The following is a 6,000-nucleotide window of genomic DNA, read 5'->3' on the forward strand; positions in this document are numbered from 1 at the left end:
CTGATTTCTGACTCTGAAGCATGTGATCATATTTTGGCTCGTTGATGGCAGTCATCCTGCATTGTCCGAGCATTCAGTCATCATGGGACACTCCTATCAGTACTGGATTGAAATAAATGTTTTTGACTTCCAACTTAGTTTCACAGTTTATTATGGATATAAATGGGCATTGCCTTTAAAGGTATGTATTCTGTAAACCCTTGTATCAGCTTTCTTGACAGGAAACTATTTTTCTGTATAACTTTCTCTCAACAGTTGCACTGTCATTTTAAAGAACGGGGGTTCTTCCAAGGAGCATGAGAACAAAGGGAACACTTCTTCAACTTCCTGGTTTGCCTATTGGAGAGCAGGGAGATTTTAATTTGTATTTCATACTTATGTATTTCTTATGTATTTCATAAGAGGCGTGAAAATAAAATTTGCCTTTAGTGTTTATGGTGTTGACAAGAAAAGGCATTATCATATTCCATTAACCTTTGAAAGCTGTTCTGTACACACCTAAGACAGCTCTGCCTTTTAGATCAATTTGTGAGCCTGAAAATCAACTTCCTTCATCATTGGGGAGGGAATCCAAGGCATAGAAATAAAAAACGATTTGTGTTTGCAAGTGGCTTTAAGATTTATGACTTGGAAAATAGGCAAAATTAAATCTATTGGAGTTTTCAATTTGAAAGAAGAATTAAGGTAAGAATCTAGTAAAAGTGGAAACGGCTTATGTTTGTTTATTGAACAAGGGTGTAAATGTAAAAAAGCCAAAAATCTTTCAGTTCTATATCTATATAGATAGATAGTTCTGTATATAGCTAACTCCATATATAACAGTACATTCAAATAGAAATAACTTGTTTTTGTTTTGAGCTCAGGGATTGCTTCTCTCTCTGAACTCAGAAATCCTTCCTGGCACTGCTCAAAGGATCATAGGATGCCTGGGATCCAACCTAGGTCGACTACATGCAAGGAAAATGTCCTACTCTGTACTGTCACTACAAATAGTTGCCAAATAACTTTTTTTGTTATTAGGAGAGTCTAATAAACACAGTTCTGGAATGGAAACCACTTTTCAAACCAACTGTAAATGAGCACCTAATGGTTTTAGTGGCCTTGCTTTATGTTTAATCTCTGAATGCTCTGGAATATGTTTATAAGGACCTGCTGTTGAATGTTTAGAAATTTCAATTTGTGAGACTCACACGATAGTACAAAGGTTATGGAGTTTGCCTTGGACACAGTAGACCTGGGTTCTGTCCCCAGCATCCCATTTTATTGCTGAGTAGATATTTTTTTTTCTTTTTGGGTCACATCTGGCGATGCACAGGGGTTACTCCTTGCTCTGCACTCGGGAATCACTCTTGGTGGTGCTCAGAGGACCATATTGGATGCTGGGAATTGAACCCTGCTGGGCCGTGTGCAAGGCAAAACGCCCTACTTGCTATGTTATTGCTCCAGTCCCTGGTTGATTTTTTTTTCTTAAAGACAGTGGTAGGTCATATAAGTTTAGAGACATCTTTAGATTTCACTTCTGATCACAAACTTCATGGCCTGCATGTCTAAGTTACCTAACATGGTTTACATCAGAACTCATGATTAGACAAATTTCGTGTCCCATGCAAGTCTTTGCATAGTATTTTAGATTCCACTTTTAATAATTGTTTAAAAACCTAACAGCAAAGACAATAATTTTGTAGAAATACTATTTTTTTGTTTTTTGTTTGTTTTCTAATTATCTAAATTTTATGCCAAACAAGTATGTTTATCCCAGTAGTCTACTTGAACGTTAGAAATATATTCTTCACTTGAGTTCATTTTGATTTTGTAAAGCTTCCGTAGTTCTTATGTACAGACAAATTTAATTGATTCCGTGGATTGTTGGAAAAGAGAATAACTTGTAGTGAGAAATTATTGTAGGGAGAAAATAATATTGTGATTATTTTCCACTGCCTCACTGGTTTAAGACTTGGATGAAGCATAATCTTATTATCTTGATTTGTTGAAATATCTTGAAGTTGCTTTAGTGGCCTAACATTCCTGGCATCAGAAAAGCAGTTATTTTTCATATGTGCTAACTATTGTATCTTCACACTGATAATGATTCCCACAAAAATTGAGGCAATGGCTGGCATCATAAAAACCACAATGAAATTCCTTAGAAAGATATGCCAAAATAGTTTTCAACTGCATAGATTTACTTAGATATTAATACAGACTGATGACAAAAACAAAAAAAAAATCTGAGGAAATTTTCTCAAATTTTCCCAAGTCTAAAGAAACCCCAGAGGTTATTTTCAGAGCTACAAGGTGAATGCACTGGAATGCTTGTGCTGTCCTACAGTCCTTTTTTAAACCAAACCACTTAAAATGATTATTTCTGTAAGTTTACCTCAGAATAGAGCAAATCTTTCATTCCATAACAAATACATCTGTAAGATCAGAGTATTTGTGGAAATTCATGTAACTATGTATTGCAAAGACCTTTTTAAGAGTCAGTCTCCTTGTCCACATCGCCAGATCGTACAGATTTTGTAGTTTAGTTTATTGATATAGTTAGAAGTAAAAGGTGGGCACTCCAGTTATCAAAGAATGGCAGAAAGGGAGCATTGGTGAAGAAGTAAAGGAGGGCTGAAAAAATGCTGGAGTTAGTGGGGGTCCCAGTGGCTGAAGCCAGGTAGCCTCTACAAGCCAGTCTGAAAACATCTGCTCCAGGGGGTCACCAGATATGCCATCCTTGGAGCTGCTTGGTTTTCAGGCTTTCTTGCTCTGCCTAGGCAAAATCCCTATGTGAATATATCTGGAAATCAAATACACCTGGCCGAGGACTGTAGTGCTGTCTTCTCATTATTCATCGATTTGCTTGAGCGGGCACCAGTAACGTCTCCATTGTGACACTTGTTAACTGTTTTTGGCATATCGAATACATCACGGGTAGCTTGCTGGGCTCTCCAAGAAGGGTGGAGGAATCGAACCCAGGTCAGCCACGTGCAAGGCAAATGCCCTACCCGTATGGGAGCACCTCGAATTGCCAAGGACAATGAGAAGAAATTGCTCATAAATTCATTGCTAATTCTATTTAGATTGAGAAATGGCATGTTTAACTGTAGTTAATTTTTATTACGAAGTTTACCTAACTGCTCTCGACATCTAATGAGAAAATTGGGAAATAGAATAAGAAGAGATAGTTGTAGCAGCACAACATTGGCAGTGGATTCCATGATGAAAACTAAGACCAGTACGAAGATTTGATTACTGACTTCTGTGCAGGATTGCTGTTTGATTTACATGTAACTATGGCAAGAGTTTAAATCACTGACATAGGAAATAATATGTATAAGGTTTTGTCAAAGACTTTCCATGGTTGATTGTATGACGATAATTGGGGAAAAAGAAAAACTAGGTGTAGAATTTTGGACATGAGCAAATCTTGGCAACTCACTAGTCAGTGAAATGCAGGTGCAGTTTTTATAGTACTGTATATTTCACCTAGAAACAGCCTGCATAACTGTGCTCTTGTATAGCGGTCTTAAATTGCCAGAGCTAAGACCTGGTAGAATAAGAATAATACTGTGTGAAACTCTAAATATTTAGTTTCAAGACCCATATTTCCAGTGACATTTTTTCCCATCTTCCCCAAATACAGATCCTACTGAACACTGCTGAACTGAAGATGAGAAGAGACAAGTATCTCAGATCATTTAGATCTGCTTGTTGCTTTTCAATTTAGTGTTTATCTTGATATCACTGCCCGTTAAGTCATACTCCTGCTTTTTTATTCTTTCTCTGGTTACTTAAAAAGTTTGTTTTGTATCTCCTATCCACTCGCCTTTTACTTCTTCACAGAAATTAATAGTAATTGTCAGGTAGTTAAGAGGTCTGTCAGGTATAAAATGTACAGAAGAGGATTTGATTTCATGTGTAAATGATTGAAGCGATATTGGAGCATAGGAATCCCCATTAAAAATTGCACAGACTAACTTATAAATAATAGCAAAGCACCTTCAGTTGTCTGTTTTGTATTTGCAGGATGTTTATAGTCCCTAAGAGTTTTTGTAATAAGCAGTTTTTCCAGTGAGCACAGTCAGTACTTGATCACTAATTTTGCAATTCTCAATGTAAACTGACTTTCTGGGGCACTGGGCTGGTGTGATGGTGGCACCATCACTTATCTGTAAAGGATATGGTATATAGGCACATAGTTTCAGATGAGGTAACGATGATGATGATGATGTTGATGATGAGGTCATTTAAAAAAGCTCCTTAACTCAGTGGCCATAACGTATTGAAGTCACAGACCTTTTATTGCTGATTTATTTTTCCTTTGAGAAAAGATAGGTTTAGTAAGATTCATCATACTAACAGTATGTAATGCATTCCACATTGATTGCTGAATAAAATGTTTTAAGTCAAGAAGGTATCACCCCAAGCATGTAGCCAAAGTCAACAGAACCTGATAACTGGTCTACAGAACAGAGGTTAACATGAAGAGATAAGGCAGAGGAAGGAGGAATTCAAAGGGGGGGCGCTCAGACAGTGGTAGAAACAAGCAAACTCTCAGGTGGAGGGTTGGAACATTGTATGTGTGATACCCTAGCATTATAAGTCACAGGAACTAAATTTTTTTTAAGTATTACCCCAGTTTTGCAACCTAGAAAAATGAAATAATTTGCACAAAGTAGTTGGCTAAGTGGCAGGGCAAGGCTTGAAACTCAAGTCTTTTAATATAAAGCCTGGGAGTGTTTTTTATTCATTATGTGCATGCGAAGACCCAAAGGGAAGTTCTTTCTCCTCAAAAATGAAAAAAAAAATAACCAAAGTTGAACAAAGTGGAAGAAATGTTATAATTGTACAGCTAAACCAGTAGCAAGGTCAGATGAGGGAAGTTTTGAGACAAGTACAAGCCTCAGATTTTTGGGGTATTCAAATAGATTATCTTTTATAATTTGCCCTTCCTTTGCTCAGACCCAATTCCCATTACCCTCCCAATAACCATTAGATTTTTTTTCATTTGAACTGTTTAAGCATGCTTGAGTAATCCCAAAAGTTTACTAAATGATTACACAAGAATTTATTTGGAATTACCTCAGTCTTCTCTCTGAATTTGAGGTCATCTCTACCAGCCAGTGCATAGTCTTTCATTTAGCACTTACCACTAATTTCTTATTTTTATCAACCCAATGGTAATTTATGAATAACATACACTAAGGACAAATGGGAATTGTGTGTTCCACCACCCTTATTTAGCAGTATGTTAAAAAGATTTATATTCAAAGCAGCTTTTATTAGTGGAACCTTCTGAGGTTAAAGCATAGCTACCAATCTCAAGTTCTGACAGTTGGGAATTCCTATTACACTTTTCTATGAGTCTTTGAAGAGTCACTGAAAATTTTTGGCAGCATTTAAAGAAAAATAAGCGTGTTGGTATTACCTAGCTCTTCCTAAATGTAATGCCTTCATCTTTTTGCCATTCTCGCCACAATTCTCAAATAGTAGGAGTTCACGTGTTGGGGGCTGGAGAAATAGTACATGGGCAGGACACCTGCCTTATACACAGCTGACCTGGGTTCGATTCCCAGCACTGCATTTGAACTCCCTACCAGAAGTGAACCCTGAGCACTGCCCGGTATGTCCCCCAAACCAAACAATAAAAAGAAGAAAGTAAGAATAGTCTTAAAACTCAGGCCTTCAATATGCCAAGGGAATGCCTACCACTGGCTGATCCTTAATGATAGGCTCTGTTGGTCCCTTTGCTCCAGGAGCTAGAATCTGGGTTGCCTCTATAAACTTTCTTTCCCAATCAGGATCCTTTTAATCACTTAATCACTTAACTTCCCGTTAGTCGTCGATTTGCTCGAGCGGGCGCCAGTAATGTCTCCATTTGTCCCTGTCGCGTGCTAGTGTAGCCCAATGGCATCTATTCGCTCTGGGAACATGAAGAGCCTCAAACCGATCGTTCATGATCTTCACGAAGAAGTCTGACCATCTGGAAGGTGGGCGGCCACGCGGTCTTTT

Source organism: Sorex fumeus, unplaced genomic scaffold (assembly GCF_029834395.1).
Source record: "Sorex fumeus unplaced genomic scaffold, SorFum_2.1 ptg000037l, whole genome shotgun sequence".
NCBI lineage: Eukaryota > Metazoa > Chordata > Mammalia > Eulipotyphla > Soricidae > Sorex > Sorex fumeus.